The sequence below is a fragment of the Drosophila teissieri genome, chromosome 3L (assembly GCF_016746235.2).
Source record: "Drosophila teissieri strain GT53w chromosome 3L, Prin_Dtei_1.1, whole genome shotgun sequence".
Lineage (NCBI taxonomy): Eukaryota > Metazoa > Arthropoda > Insecta > Diptera > Drosophilidae > Drosophila > Drosophila teissieri.
This window is the reverse complement of record NC_053031.1, coordinates 9,796,889-9,814,173: the sequence shown is the minus strand read 5'-3', so window position 1 is coordinate 9,814,173 and position 17,285 is coordinate 9,796,889. Positions and strand designations below refer to the sequence as shown.

General features: G+C 40.7%; 1 long non-coding RNA gene across 1 annotated transcript; it reads right to left on the bottom strand.

Moving 5' to 3' along the window:
- Nucleotides 1-2,222: 2,222 nt before the first annotated feature.
- Nucleotides 2,223-15,883, bottom strand: LOC122617619. The gene is made up of 4 exons (XR_006325960.1): nt 15,111-15,883; nt 8,402-8,903; nt 2,870-3,189; nt 2,223-2,345 (listed from the first exon to the last, which is right to left on the bottom strand). It is a non-coding gene; the product is annotated as an uncharacterized LOC122617619 (long non-coding RNA).
- Nucleotides 15,884-17,285: the final 1,402 nt, after the last annotated feature.

Here is a 17,285-nt window from a genome sequence, read left to right as displayed (position 1 = left end):
TAATTGCTGACTTAAATTAACATAATTGATGTGCATGCCCCCAGAGATATGCTGTCTCTCGGTTGGACTTGCCACCATGGATGGCCCACAAAAGCCCAGCAGGTGGTCGTTGATTCTTTCCGTTGGAAGGCGAAAGCAGCGGGAGAAAATTCGCATTGATTCTCATTTGCCTTGTTTACTCCCACGACTGCCAAATCCAATAAGCATTGAGCAAATTTGCAATATGCGAATCTGCTGCATCACACCCGTTTAATTGATTTTATGTGCCGCGTGTTTTCTCTGTTGCAGGAAATTGCCATTAAAGTGTCGGGCATCGGAAAATGGAAATTGATTCGCATTCAGCCATCTACCCTCCAGGGGTTACACACTTTTGGACTTTAAAATTAAGCATTTATGTAGTAACTTGTAAAGAGCTGTAAACTTGCTGCATGTCGAAGTTTGTATCTACTTTTTTTTGTTTTTGAGATATTAACATTTTTATAAGATTTTCTTTTAAATATATTTTTTATTGGAAAAAGTTTTCTATGGTCTATAACCTAATAGTAAAATACCCAAACACTAAGACGTTCCTCGGTAGTTTCGAATAAAATCTGTGATATCCTGTCTATGCATCCTTGAAAGCGACATCTATTGGATTTATCGGACACTAAGGGCATTCATTCTCTAGTGGCAAATAGTGTCGGTAGAATTTTATTTGAAGGACATTAGAAAGTGGTGTGGAACTTTGCTAGCGCGGCACAGCGGTGTTAGAATAGATCAAATATTTAATGCCCTTGGTGATTCGACCTTTTTACCCTTTAGTGATATTGGAAGCAGATTTGTCCCACCAATAAGAAAAATTGTTTTGAATTTGAATTTTCATGTAATCTATTTATTCTTTCCATAAAGACATATTAGATAAATATATTACATTAGTTAATAACATCTAAAATTTGTACAATATTTGTTTGGTTGAAGTTACATAATTTTAGTTATACTTAAATTAGTATTATCAATTTTTTCACAATTTTCTTGTCCTTTATGATATCTCTATTATAGTAACATAATCAAATTTTTAATATTACTTTACTTTTTAAATTAATTTGTATAACGTATTGTACGCAATTACATAACATGTACATACGCTACATATTCATAATGTAACGCTGCATTTAGTTTTGCAAACATAATCCCTTAGTTTTCCGCTGCTGTATCCTGTATCCTGTAGCCGCGCCATCCTTTGTCTTTACAGTTAATCAAGTGGATATGAAATCCGCAAAAACAAATGAACCGTTATCAATTGCGTAACGGCTGCTCGTCCTTGCACAATTTTCGCAATTAAACGCGACCATGCAAATGCCAGGATCAAGATAGAAAGGCAGCGATAGGCCGCAAAGGGGTGGAAGGTCCTTGCTGAGTGCGTATCTCTAAGATGCATCCAAAGGTTGTTGAACTCCTCGGCGGACGGGATATCCGCAACGGTTTTCTATCTTCAAGGAAAGTGTCCGATGCGATCCGATCTCAACTCCTTTTTACGGTTAGGGGTTAAGTATATATTTGATACATTTTGTGCTGTGGGGTGAAAGGGTACAAATTCTAGATCATTGTCTGTGGGGTAAAAGGGTACATATTCTAGATCATTCGATACATTGAGACGCTCTGAAGATTCACTTTCAAATGTAGTGCAGAGTAGTGTTGTTATAATACTTATTCTTTAGCTTGAGCCATTATAAAATTTTTTGCTCAATCACATTTTTTACAAAGAAATTTAAATCTTTCTAGCCAACAACAAGATATATTGATGTTGGATGTGTAAAATCCTTTTTTAAATTATTTATTACACATTTTATGACAAGGTAAAGTTCACACTAGATATATTTTAAGAGTTAGGAATTATACGAATTAAAACATTCACTTTATCGCTGCAATTTCGATATGTACTTCAACTTTATGATGGTCGACAGTCCTCCAAGAGCACGGTATTAAGTTCCTACGACTGAATAGGAACGTAGGAACTCTATACCTCGCTGATGGTAAAAAGACTTCGGTTTTTTTCTTTCGGTTGTCACAGTTCACTTGGTTACACTGACTCCACTTGAAGTGTCTACTTATCTGGCACTTTTTCGTTGTGTTTGACTTGTCAGTGCTAAGCTGCAATTAGAGTCATAAACGGATTATGTTTGCCAGATATTGGCTGGGCTCAATAATGAAATTGGCTGCCAATACTTTCGGCAAATATCAAAGTCCCAAAAGAGTCTGCCCTGCCAGACTCATCCCGTTGCCCATCCTTTCCATCCGTTGGCTTTCCTTTCGGCGGCGTCTTAAAATTTTATGTTTGCACATTAGCTGGCGCCGTCTCCGTTTCCCTGCAGAAGAAAAAAAGTAATGCAAAAAGTGAATGTAAGCTGAGTTGTAGATACTTAGGCTAATGCATTAGCCGCAAAAAGTATGGGTATTCTCCAGATACAGATACAAGTACCGCATATATGCCCAGGCGTTGGCATTTATTTGATTTCCACTCAAGCCGATGGGAAACTGAAATTAAGATAATTTCAATGGCTGAATTAACCTTGGAGAATTTTCCACCCGCATTAGATACTTGTTCCTATATCACACAGAGAGTCACACCCCACACGCTAATTACCGCCTGCAAATGCTGAAAAACTAATCGACTTGATTGATTTATCTGACAGAACTACACAAGTTGACATTTCGAGAAGGCGACTCTTTAACGCCCACCACAACTGCAAGCTGGCAACTACAAAAGCACTTGGCTGCACACAAATTATCATTTGAATTATATGCAAAATAAATGCATTTGATTGCCAGCCCAGCCATGTTGTAAACGTATTCGTATTTGTATTTGTATCTGTATCTGTAGTCGACTTACCCGAGTATCCGAGTACTAAGTATCTGCTGGATACGTTCGCTGTGCAGTGGTAACCACCATGATTTGCATTTAGTTGCTGCCATTTCAGATTTGACTGTTAATTCCCTGGCCCCTCTGCCATTTGTCTGCCAGCGACGTAAATCAATTTGGTTTTGGCTTTGGCTTCGGCTTTGGTGCTGTGTTCAGCTTTTGGTCTAAGGTAGCCGAGCAAATGTTTAGCCGCCCGCTGAGCCAACACAGCAGATATTCAATATGTGCACCCTGGGATGTCACGAGACCAGACCTCCGGGCGAAAGCTTCACTGTTGCAAAATGTGACACCTGCAGAAGGCAGCTAAATAATGTGGAATATTCAAACCTAAGAATACAAAATATTAACATGTTGCAGTGATAGTGTTCTAAGCTCTAATCAATTTAATCTAAACGTGTTTAAACCCATTTTAATGCAACTAAAAAAGCAATTTTAATGCAACTTAATTGCTTATTTAGTTGTATCATTATTTTTTAAGCTGCCTAGTTTTTTTCACAGTGATGGACGCCTTGCGCCTCCCGAAAAGACGGTGGCAGCTGCTTCTGTTCCTCGTGGGCCATAACGGCGCCATAACTTTGGCCCGGCCAGTACATAAACTGCCAAAGTCTGGGCTGATTAGCATCGCTGCCGGTGCTGCCGTCTTTGATTGACAGTTTGCATACGAAAAGCCAAGACGGTGCAAACAAAACTCGCACATAAATCGCACCGAATGGCTGGCTGACTGGCAAACTTTTGGCTGCATCTGCAGGATCGACTCTATGCGACTTGCACTTTAACTGACGAACTGCTGGTTTTGAGGTTTATATGTGCCTTGGATTGACACTTTTATCGCCGGGCTTGAAGTGTTGACGCTTGCCTCGCTTAATGATCAGTGATCTTGATTAGCCGTCTGGTTTATGGGCCGTGCAAATAGCGAGAGGTTATGCCAATAAATCGTGCTTAATGAGCATGCGAAACTATTGATATACGCATACAAACTCTTATATTTCTGACATTTTGAAATGTCAGAATTGCAGTCAAAATTCCAACACTGCCCACATGCTGGAAATCCATTTCAACAATCACTTTGATTGATGCCAACGGGCATGGACAACCTCCCACCCACTGGCAGCCAGGCAATTTCTCACTTAGCAAAGAATTAATTAAACCACCAAAATGCGATATCTGGGCGATAAAATCTCAACTAAATAACTGAGCGAAAAAAATTAATTAAAGCAACCAAATTAAAATGTATCAAGTTGCATACACGCCCAGACAGCGGGCAGTGTGCCACGCCCCCACGGCAAGGGGCAGCAAACGTGCCACGAAATTGTGATGGAACTAAAAGTAAAAAAAGTTTATACACGACGGGGGTTAAAGAAGCTCACATATGGGATTATTACTTTGAAAGCAATATTCATATATTTGAGGTAATATATAAACCTCGCATGTTAATAAAGATAGTAATTATAAAGCTCGATCTTCAACTAAATGTTTCTTGCTGGCTATATTAAAACATTAACTATTAATTAATGGGTGGAGTAAAATATGAATGAATTTATGATGAAGAAATTTGAATTAAACACAGCTATTAATATGCTTTCGGTTAACGGTCCCCGTTTTTGTTGATCTTTTTTAATTGTTATTGGTTCGGATGTTGTGTCTGATGGGTTGCACCAGTTTAGTCGCTCATTTGTCCAGTTTCCTTTGGCTGTTTTTTCCTGTGCCACTTTTACTGAGGAAGAACTGCCCACATTGGGCCAGAAAACTGGAACTGGAACTGGCACTGAAAAACTGAGAAACTGGACGGGATGATGATGGATGTGCCCGGCTCGAGCGTTACCGATAAGCTTGGCGAGCGCGAAAGGAATAAATAAGAAGAAGGAGGCAAAGAAACTTAATTAATTCATATGCATTGAACTTTAATCAAGCGCCGGGCAGCGAAAAAGTGAAGGCCTGACCATGGCGACGACCAGTCCAACTTCAGATACAGATGCAGATAGCCCGGTGGTACTTGAATACTCGAATGCTGAGATACTCGAGTACTCCGATACCCCGATGCCAAGATACCAAGATACCGCGACACTCGGGTAGTGGAGCTGAAGCTGAAGTTGGAGCTCACCTGCTGAGCGCTTTAGATACCTGTGCTATTAGTGTAAACGTGCAGTTTTATGTTATGGCAAATTGCCGTTGACAGGGCCGGCGCACATAGAATGCCAGTGCCATAACTCTCAACTCTCGGTGCTCGGCCACAATCCAATGTGCAGTCGGCAATCTGCGAGATACATTCTATAATTGTTTTTTTTTTCTGTTTTTTTTTTGGTTTTTTTTTTGGGCACTCTCTGTTGCAATCTGCATCTAGCAGAGATACGTTATGTGTACGTTGCACAATGCACACAGCTGCATCCCATGTTGCACTGCACCGTATGTATGTACATATGTGTATCTTTCAACTCGCACATCTCTCAAAATCGTAGACATTTTCATTACGTGGCCATTACGCCGCTGCCGCTATTACTATTATGCTTCATTTTATTGCTTTATAAGCGCATTTTAATTTTTGCCTTTCGCCGGGCCACAAAATTTATGTAGCTCAGCTCAGCTCAGCGCTGAGCGCATCTGCGGCCACAAAAGCGAGGCAAATGCCTCGTAAAAAATGCACAGCACATACGGACCGATGATGACCAACTGTCGGCAGCCACAACCAAGCAAAGCAACAACAAGCAACCAACAACAACCAGCAAGCAAAGCAACAACCAACAAGCAACAGCCCAAAGAGCCACGTATCATGTGCCATGTCCGTTGTCAACGCCGACGTCGATGTGTCTTGTGTGTCTGTCTGCATCTTGGCCACGTCAAGTGTCTTTTGTGAAAGGCAACCAAATTACGAGCACACACTGGCGCAGGCACTGAGCGAAAAGTTGGGTTCTTTCTGCTTAAGAAGAAATTACAATAAATAAAATGCCAGGAATTTAAGATGCTGGTTTTCAAACAGTTCATTGCAATTTTTAAGCACAAGATAAACGATGAATCAGTTATAAAATCTATGAAAGTATAGACTTCTTTCTCTGGGAATTTTCTACAAATTTCTTTTACAAAAAAAAAGCTTTTAGAAATATTGTAATGTTAGGGGTTTAAGTTCAAGTATCAACATTTAGTTGAAAATTTTAAATTCTTGGCCCCCATTTGGCGCAGTGCAGATGGTCAGTGAGTGCCACGTCTGCATTTTGGTCGAATCGAAAGGCTGGCTCTTGGTGGCACTTGCGGATATCGCTGTTGTTGTTGTTGTTGCCGTTGCAATTATTAGCAAGTCTGACAATTTAGTGCGGCTCGCCTTTGACGCTGATTGATTGCGTCTGTAACTAATCTGTACATTTATTGAGTTATCTGCCTGGCATTTTTAATTTGCCACCCCTTCCCTCCCAAATAACTACATGCTCTGTCCGCCTCCTCTGCTCGATGGCCAATTAAAAAGGAAACGGTTTCTGCAGCGCAATTAAACGGGGCGCCAAAACCGGCAGATGCAGATGCAAAATCGGCTAAAATCGCTTCCTCATGGTCAGTGCGCAGTGCGCCCATTAAAATTGTTTTCAGCCCGCTGCTGCTGCTGCTGCTGCTGCTGGACAAACATAAATATTCGCACTGATTTCGAGCCATTTGCGACCAGTTTGTGCCAGCAGTGCGAAGAAAAAAAAAACATGTTGTGGCAGCGTTTGGACAACGAACATGGCCACGCAGCACGCAGCTTATCAATCGCGCCACCGAAACACAGCATTCAGGTCCTACAAGTTTGCTATTAATTTGCACTGGACCCCTTCTCTACCTCCACCTCTTTTTCCTCCTTCACCTGCTAACCACTCAGCTCGTTGCAAAGAAATCCCCCCGCAATTGACGCCCCCTCAGCTGGCAGGCTCGCCCATCTGCTTTGCATTTCAGCAGCTGCCTTGTTGAGCTGTCAGCCTGGCTTCAAAGCTGCACTGCGAAAAAAACAGCATACAGTAAATATCTGTGTATTAAAATCTATGAAAAAGAATGTCACTTTGTTACAAATCAAACTCCATTTAAACCTTCTTTTGCGACAAAACAATTAGGAACATAACACTTTATAATTATATAACCACAAACTGAATGCTTTTTGCTCAGAAGTAGATTCTATTCTTTATACATCATTTGAGATACACATTTTTTAAAAGGTTATAGAAATTATTTCAAGTGCACCTAGCTGACTGACTGGCTGGCTGCCTGGTTTCGCTGGCCGGGCGCGTGGTTATTAATGAAGTCAATCAGCCATTTTGACAGAAATTTATCTGCAAGCGTCGGCATTCTGCCAGGCAACATGTTGCACGGTCTTTCACTCACTTTGCTAATTTTGTGCGGCACTCAAACATGTTTGCCGCGACCGCTAACTGTAGTTTGCTTATCTTATTTATTTAATTTTTGTTTAATGTTAATTTGGAACCAGTTTAATTACCAACGGCTGCCTGCTGGCCAGTCTGGTAATTTCAATTAAAGTGCGCCGTAGTTGCGTTTTTACAACAAAAATAAAGATGCATACTTCATGCCCTGTTATGTTTAATGCATCCTTATAAAGTGCTTAGGAGTGCCTCGTTTCTAGCCAAATATTTAAAAATTTGTATCTTTGAATGTGTATCTCCATAAACGTATAACCGTCGGCTACTTTTACTGCTACTTCTTTTCTCTTCCTACTAACGGCTTTTTTAACTGCTGCCATTTGTTTGCTCACGCCGCCTAATGAGCCAAATCAATTTACAGTTCAATTTTTTTCTTGTCTGCTAAATTAATTTTGATATCTCTAAAGGAAGTTGTTTGGCCAACGAATCGGGTTTGAATAATTAATGGCGACTCGCTTACAAAGTTGCCGAGCCAAATAAGTGGCGGTATCAGTTGTTAATTGATGGCAAAATGGAATCGAATGAAGTTTTCTAATAAAGTAATTAAGTTAGTGTAAGTTTGTTAGTGTAGGTAACCTGCTATAAGAGTATACATATATGTATTTGCACTTAAGTCACTTGAACTTATGAACTTACAAACATTTTGGTTCATTGTCATGGCTGCGAAGCTCGCGACTTTGACCTTGCCCACATTTACGCCACTAATTTCTCTGCACTTCCTTTTTTTCGCATTGTAAAAGAAAACTTTTCTCCCTCCTCACTTTTTTCCTTTTAATTTCACTTTTCGCAGCGAATTTTCTTTGCATTTTCTTTTTATTTTTTCGCGCGAGACGCGAAGGAACCCGGCAAACTTTTTAATGTCGCGCGGCTGCTGCAGCTAATTTAGCCTGCGGGGGTGGAGCAGGGGGTGGGAAAAACAGGGAGGGGATGGCGGTGAAAGCCGGGAAAACTTGGCGCCCAGACTGCGGATGGCAGTGTCTTTGGCTTCATTTTCGCGCTCCTTGAGGTTTTCTCTCTGGCCCGGCTCTCCATTTTGCCTGCCTTCGTTCATTTCCTTTTGCAATGAAATTAAAAACAGCAAGGAGTCGTCCTTGCACACACAGATACTCACCCACACATACACACCCACTCATACAGAGGCATGCTGGGAAGGAGAAAAGTTTGTGCTCCTCGGGAACCTAAATGAAAATGAGTAAAGTTCGCACCCACAATTTTGCTCTCTTGTTGATTATGCACTTCGTTGCCATGCTCATCATCGTCGTTTTTCCTCATCATCGTCGTCTGCGTTTTGCTTATTAACCCAGTTCTGCCTGCTTTTCCCGCTTTTCTTTTTGGCCTGGCCCGCAGCTGGCGGCTGTTGCTATTGCCCTCTCCCTCTCTCACACTCTCTGTGTTAGCCAAGGACGATGACGCTTTTTTTTGTGTCCTTGTTTTAATTTTAATTTTTGTTTGGTTCGCTTTGCTTTCCTCGTGTCTTGGCCTTTTTGGTGACGTCGTCGCTGGGTTTTCCTCCTCATTTTCCCCGGCCTGGTGTCGTCATCGTTCTGTGCCTGCTTTTGTTTCTAGGTCAAGAACAATTTTTTCTTTTCCGCCAGCATCTTGAGGCATTTTTTCTGGAGCCGGAATAAAAGATGACATTGAAATATTAATTGGATTGGGAATGAAAATGAAAGGGCAGAATGTTTGGCAATAAATACTTAAAGGAGGCAACAGGGGTAAATATTTTGAGCAATTTTAAATGAAATGTTAGTTAATGTTATACAGTATATATAGTTCTTATCTACAGTAAAAATTGGTGTTCAAGCTAAACCAAGTTGCAGTCAGGAAGTAGACTAAGAAAAAGTCCTTCCCCACCTTAGGTGCAGATACATAAGACTTCTAAGACAAGTGCTACACTTATATATATGTGTATATAGTGTAAGAGCCAGCATAACCACCTCGAATCGCTTAGAGAGATGTAGATACTTTTCGCTTAGCTTTCGTGTGCCGTGGATGCGCAACTGTCATGCAAATGACATCACGCACTATAGTCATCAATTTTGCGGAGCATCAGCTTCGCTGGCAGAAAGCTGAAAGCTGAAAGCAAATCCCCCAAGCCGAAAAAAGCCAAAGTCGGGGAACGGGAATGTCGTGTGTTTGAGTTTGAAATATTTGCAATTGCCAGTCCTGTCGTATTTGTCACAGGATGTACATATATACATTCAAATACTCCCAACCATATACAAACATATTTATATATCCAAGTATATACGTATGTATATTGAGCCAAGGGTACATTATTATGATGGAATCCTATTTGTTACAAGCAGCCATGTGGCTGCTGCCACAGTGCCAATGACAGAACGTCAGGATGACAGGATCTAAGGATGAGTGCCAGGATACACCTACTCATCCTGCTTTTTCCGGTGCCGCAGAGTAAATTATGCTAATGTCAAAATAATGCATATTCGATGATGTGGGTGTGTCTCGAGCACAGAGGAAACTTTGCCGCCTTCGTATCGTCGATCTTTGTACTAATACACATTTAGGATTGATTTTTCGCGCTGCTTTGGTGTGTGTCTGTGTCTGTGTGTGTGCGTGTATATGGGTGTTGGAAAATCTTTATAAATCACATTTATGTTCAGCTTCAAGTGCCAAAACTAATGATGGAAATAAATTCACTAGAGCGCAGGACCAGAACAAGGACAATGCTGACTGCCAGAAGCAGTCGCAGCCAGAAATTCTGTTTCTGTACACAGGAGGAAAAGCCAGGGAAAACTGGGTGGAAAATCCAAAGGGGGGCGGCACTCGCTTTTGGGGGATAGCAACGCACTCAACTGTGTGCCCGTCGCCTCGCGCAATTTTTGGCTGCTTTTGACGCCGGGCCAATATGCAGTAAATCTGCCAGAATGTGCCTCTAGATTTGGCATCGCCAACCAGCCATCAGTCGCAAGTACCGTTCCAGCTTCCCATTTTCCCCCCAGTTTTCCGTCCCATTTTCTCCTCCACCCACCCCGCTCTTTGCTGGCTTTTCCTAGCCATTTTCCCTTTGAAATGGGTTACATATTTTATGCTTAATATTTTGCATTTTATTCAGGAAGCGTGGAATGGGCAAACTGTTAACTGTACTTGAGCTTGACTTGGCTCGGGGATCGTAACGTTTGCTTTGTGCAGAAATTGAAAATGTTTTTCTCCACAACAGCACAATTGTTTGTTATAGTTACTTCCCTTTGCGTTCGCCAAGAATGCGGCAAATTGTTTGTGCTAAGCTTTTTCGGCCAGCTGATGGGAATGAGTTGAGATGTCTGGTTTAGAGGTTCAAACCGAAGTTTAACAAGATTGTATGCAATTTAGTAGTTATAATAGGAATGGAAAATCCTTATACCTCAATACAAATACAAGTTATCTACCATATTATAATTAATCTCGCCAGATCTGCTTGCAAATTGCTAGCTTTTGGAAACTATAAAAATCGATAACCAGATTTCTCTCTATATTCGCATCTGATCATCCCTCGAACCCCTCAGGTCATGTGCACAACCCTAACAACTTGAGCTTCATTTGCATATTTTGCCAACTCGAATCGCCTCGAATCCTCCCTCTTTTCCGAAATGCAAAGGAATAAAAAAAAGAATTGCAAAATTGCAGAATGTAAAAATCGCAAAATGTCGAATGCGTTCGCTGCAAAACTAATAAAGCCAAAAAGGAGTTGTACCCGTAGGTGAAAGCCGAGCGGGGAGTGTGGAAATTTATGCAAATTTTTCTTTTTGCCTAACACGATGCTTGTTATTGATTTGCGAAAAAATAAAAACTTGTTCGCCGTTAATTTGCATAATCTGTCCCGTCTGCCTCGTTAAAGGATTTTCCTCGGCGCGAAACCTTTCACTCTCGCTCTGCCAAAAATTGATTTGCCAGCAATGCATTGTTGACTTTGACAGACGCATTTGGTTGCCTGTCTGTCTGACTGTTTGCTCCTCTGGTTGTGTATTTTATATATATATATATCTCTGTTTAGTCAAGCAAATATTTTGCCAATGAGTGGCCTGACAGCCAAGAAAAAACCAAGTGAAAATATTTGAAAATTGGTTTTGTCGGCGCACCTGACAAAGGCAAACATTCAACGAACTCCGTGGCTGCGAAGATGAAAATTCGAATGGGAAGTACGCTTTATAATTTGGAAAAAAAATATTTGGTTAAGTGTGATTTAGATTATCGAGTGTTTGAATATGATTTCCATATATTAGAAACCAGTTTGAACTCAAATTATTTGTTTCGGAGTTGGATAGTTGAAATAGTGCATAACTTGAGTGCAAGAAATAATTGTTTTATTATTATAAACAATTGGTTTATACAAATAGAAGTAGAAGTAGAAAAGGATTTTATTAGATTTTCCATTTTTCAAGTGTACCTCTTTTGCACTTCAGCTGAAGGAAACTTCATGTATGTACGTCTGGCTATAATTCAATTCCCTTCAAAACCCGCGACAGTTGGACAGAGAAATAGATGGCAACGGCGTTACAGAGAAAGGATAGAGACATCCAGGGGCGTGCAGGAAAGGGGCGAAGGGGGGCTGGCGTGGAGTGCTTGTCGTCCTGTCAGTTATTTTCAACATTTTGATATGTATTTCCCTCTCGTAGTTTATTTTTTCACGCAGCGTTCGCTTTTCGCTAAAAAGGATTACTCTAACACAAAGCAGAGAGCAGGGCAAGGAGCCACAAAGCGAAAGCAGAGGCGGTGTAAAGGGAGTCTAGATTGGGTGGAGAGGGCGGTGGGGTTGGCGTTTTCCAGGAGCCAAAGAGACTCGACGGCCGCAGATACAATATTTGGTTTATTTCGCTGGTGCTGTCTCTCATTTTTTTTCGATTTTATACTTTTTGCACATGCCAATATGGAAACACGAAGCACTCAACCACCCTGTGTTGGAAAAAAGCAGCCACCCCCCGAAACTTCATGTGTGTGTCCCACGCTTTTCTATTGAGGTTTTTTTTTCTGTTTTCCTTTTTTGGTTTATTCACCCTCACAATTTTCGTGTGTCTGTGGTTGTTGTTTGTATTTGTATTTGTATTGGTACAGCAACCATCAAACATTTACTCATGTGTCGCGATGAAGAAAACGCTCCAAATTCGAACATGTGTGCGCGTGTGTGTGCTGTGCCAAAGCCAAAAGAAAATGGCAGTTTTCCGTCTGACATGTGCGGAGTAGGCGTATGCGTGTGTGTATGTGTGTGTTTGTGTATTTGGTGGGTGGCAATTTCCCATTTAGTTTCAGCGGGTGGAAAGCGTTTTAGATTTGAACTATGGGTGCGTTGTCATAAATGGCCATTCCAGCCTTATCTAAAACGATTTGGCATCGCGATTAATGGCGAAACGAAATCGCGCAACGCATCTGATAAAGCCGAGCAAAAAGGATATCGATTTGTGGGGTGGAGTTGATTTTCAGAGGGGCTTAAGGTCCTTTTGGCAGCCCTTAGATATGAGAATTTGCGAAAATGGTGTGTGGTAAGAACAGGTGGAGTTATAGAAGAATACAATTTTGATTTATAAAAAAATAATTTCATAATCATTAATAATATTTTGTTATACAAAATTATTTATAAAAGCAAAGCTATGAATTTAACTAAGCCAGATTTGTACTATAAAAGCAAGGAAAAGTAGAATGTTTTCCCAACTTGAAATAGCATTTGTAGATCCCAATCACTCGCTGATTGACACTGAACAATCACTTCTATTTATCCCCTTCATAGATACCGATTCCGTTTACCCCCCAGCACTTCTCGTTGGCAAATTCAGCTCTAAGCTCATAATTGGCAAAGTAGACAACCCCTACCAGTTCCAAATCCGAACTCAATCCAACAACTAACGATAAGCACTCAAGCAATTCGCATCCGTCGAAATCAATTCGGTAATTGACAGCGGAGTTGCCCGCGGAACATGATTTGCAAATAATGCACTTGAATTTGCATAAAGAATTTGCGCGTGCAAATAAAAAAAGCAAAAGCGAGTAAATTCGCAAAAATTTATGCAAATTAGCCGGCGTGTGTTGTGATCGATGTATTTGCAATTAAATCCCCGCCAGCTGCAGCAGCCCCTGAAAAAAAACGAAAAAACTAGGCCCTCAGGTATGAGCCCACACAAAAAAGCTCATTTGCATATAAACAAAAAAAAAGAGGTACACATGGGGTTGTATCCTACGGCTCATTAACATAACCCGAAAAAAGTACCAAATTCTGATGCTGTCTAACAGCTGCTCACGTCCTGATTTCCTGATTTTCCAGCCAGCCAGGTTCAACGGCCGTTTGTCTCACTAACCCAAATTAAAATTATGTTAATGAACACGGCGGCAGCGGCGGGGAGGGGAAAAGGCTGCGGCGGCGGCACGAACAGGACCAAAATCACGGCCAAGGACAACGAGTCCTGCGCTTCTCATTTGAGTAATGAGCAGAGTCTGGGCAGAGCAGCGACAGCGAAGTCGACAGCGGCAGTGGCAGCGACTGCGGCAGAGAGGTCCTTGCAACATCCTGGCTGCCTTTGCTCCTGTTACTACTACTGCTCATTAATTTCGCCCATCGTATTTTTGCATATTTTTCCGCCAGCAAATTTTCTCCTCTTGTTTAATTCTCTCGCACTCGCACTCACTCTCGCTCTTTCTCTTTCTCTTTCTCTCTCTATCTCTATCTCTTCATTTCGTCCTGTTTCATTTTTCATTTTGTCCCTCGCTCATTTAATGACGTCACACTCGGCGACTGAGGTGAGAGAACTCGAACCCAAAACCAAAACCCAAGCGAAAAAGAGAGGACCAGAGAGCCGCTCTCTGTTTTGTGTGTCCTGGCATAATTAAGATTTTAATTTATGCAATTATTTCGCCGGCTGCCCTTGTTTTCGTTTTCGTTTGCATTTTCTGGCTCTGATTTTGATTCCGCAGGATGTGAAGTTATTTTGGCGCGTTGGCTCGTTGGGTGCGGTTGTGTTTCTTTGTCCGCGTGGCGATCGAGAAAAGTGATCTTGTCTTATTCTATAAGGTGATAATAATTACTTGAAATTTGACAAGAAAATCGCGATTCGTCATCAAGTATAAAATCTATCTGCAATGTGTTGTGACTTTTCATATGTGATTTATAAAAAACTGATATTCAATTTAAAACAAATCATATATCAGGAAAAAACATGCTTCATTTAAAAAATGCTACAGTGATCAATATATATTTTAAATATTCTTCATCACATATTTAACACATAGGATCTTTTGTTACAAACTCTAAAACTCATATAATTTGATTTCAAAATATGTTCTTAATGCCATTGAAATACGTTTCACCTAATTATTGCTCAAATTGTAACTTCACAAAATTGCCACCGTATTAACTTGCACTTATTTTATTTTAAGAATAGGTCTTGCTTTTGAAGAAACTTTGGAAAATTTTAATAAAATAAAATCATAGATCATGAAAATCAAAAACGTGAACTGTTTTAAAAGAACTTCTTTTTTAGTCAAATGTTTTAATAATTTGAAGAGATTTTATGACCATTTCAGATACTAATTTATTATATACGAGTATTCATCAATTAGGAGAAAACCATAGTCGTTTTTTAATTAACAGGTGTTACTAATATCTAAATTATCCATAGACCAAACTTTCTTAAAAATGTCCTTTTCAAAACTCAATATAAATAATAATTTCAAAGTGGTCACCATTCATGAAATAACTGATATAAATTCCTCCAAAAAGTATTAAAAATATTTATGTCCAACATGGCCAAAAATTTTAAAATAATAATTTTTAAAAAACTTATCACAAAAGCACTGTGAAACAGTTTGCTGTATTTTTTGTGTCACTCTCTTACCTTAATAGTGAAATTTTATTAATTCGAACATGCTTAGGTTTCTTGAGCTTCCTGAGCCTCAGAATCCATCAGAAAAATATTTCACAATTCGTGTGTCATTTGGTGTAATAAATCATCGTAGGTTGTTCAAGTTCACGGCGATGTCACAATGTTAATCCACGGATATGCCCAGCGATTCAAAGTATATTTCTCTATTCTTGAAATGGGTATCTATAAACACAACCGCACCGAGACGCGTCGCGCTAAGGAATGATTTTGCCAGCGACTCCAATAAGATACTTTGGCTGTGGTCCTCGAGCTGCGAGCTGCGAGCTTCGAGACTTCCGAGACTCCGAGACTTCGACTTTCTTATCGCACGCACACGAATTGGAGTAATCGCGAGGCGTCGGCGTCAGAAATTTCAAGGGGGATTCACCAAGGGGGTGTGGATTCACCAATGTACCAATGTACCAATGTGCCAAAGACCGAAGACCGATGACCGAAGAACGAAGACTTGCCGGGCGTAAGGCCCGCCAGCTACTGCCCACAGAACTTCTGGCTGGCATTTGTTTTTGTGGTCCGCTCACACACACACTTGGCGTTAACGCACACACCCTCACAGGCGGCACCCATACAGGCGCACAACTGGAAGTCCGTATTGCCACCCCCAAAAAATATACACGATATAGCATTGAGGGAGAAACGTCAAGTGTGTGACGCTGGCAGCGCTGCTTCCTTCTTTTTTTTTCTGTCCAACTTACAGCGCAGCCGCACTTGCAGTCCTTTCTCTCTCTTATAGCCCTCTCTTTTTTGCCCGAACAACCCCTCTCTTTCTACCCTCAGGTGTCGGGGGCATTTCTCCTTCACAAAAAAATGCAAAGAAAAAAAGGAAAGGCAAAAAACTGGAGAAAAGAGAAAACTTCCAGGCAGTACGTAGTGCGTACCCCTTAGACGAAGTACTCACCACGCTTTTCAAACGTTTTCTGGCCATTTGTTGAGCGGGCTTTAAGGGCAGTGCTAGCCATCTAGCCACGTTATCAGCCAAATGCCAGCCACGCATTTTGTCAAATTCAAAGGCAAACAAGGCAAAAGCGGCCGGGTATGAGGAGCAAAATAAAAAAAAATAGAAATTTATACATACATATATCTAAAATGGAAACTGGGGGCCTGCTAAACTGAGCAGCGACTGAAGTAGAAATGCTTATACGCTGGGGATTTGAGCTTTACAAGCGTAACAAAATATGTAAAAAGAAATAAAGTAAAGCCTCGGCATGAGAGGCTCTCAAACCCCCAGGATAAGAAAGGCATTCCCCCTCCCCTCCACCCCCCACCCATACACCCAGATATAGATGCGTTGTATCTGTATCTGAGCGTGCAGGTTGGCGCGTATCTATGAAGTTCCTTCCGTTCGCCGCCCGATGAATGATAGATGGATTATGATTTTGTTTGGCGTAAATTGAATTTTACCGCCTCAAGCCGCTAACGCCCCCCCTCCCCTGCGGCTTTTGTTACCAAATATTTAAACTTTAAACACGCTCCGATCGCTTGAAGCTGTCAACTTTTTTGCGACTGCATTCATTTGGCGGCGGAAATCAAGTTAACGAAGTAAAAATGTAAAATGCAGCAGCAACATGCCAACAGCATTCGCCGAAAAGGAAATGTCCTCGGGTAAATGATGGGGTTACCCTTTGCACTATTTTACCAATAAGGGGAGCCAAACGGATTCGTAGGGCTGAATCGATAATGGAGTTGCTGCACAACCAGTAAATAAACAAACCAATCGAATGCGGCTGCCAAAGAGTTGCCGAAGTTTAAAGAATCACTTGATAGGTAAGAGCTGTTAGTCATGCTTGGGATTAATCCAAATGAAAGCCATAAATGGAGAAGTGACTATGAACTGACCTGCATTTCATTTTAATATACATAAAATAAATGCAAAATAACAAACACGCAACAAATTTAAAATTTACCACAAATAATCAATGTTATTTTGCGGTTCTACTACACAAATTAAGCCAATCTCCATCGAAATTTAAATTACAATAAATTTTTGGAGCTTGGCTTAAAGTTTTATGTGTAGCGCTCCGGATTTTAACATTCTATATCTTATCAGAATACACCATTTAATTTGTAAATATTTTGAAATATTTAACGTTCATTCAAATTCATATTTGTAATATTTAAAATTTCTCATAC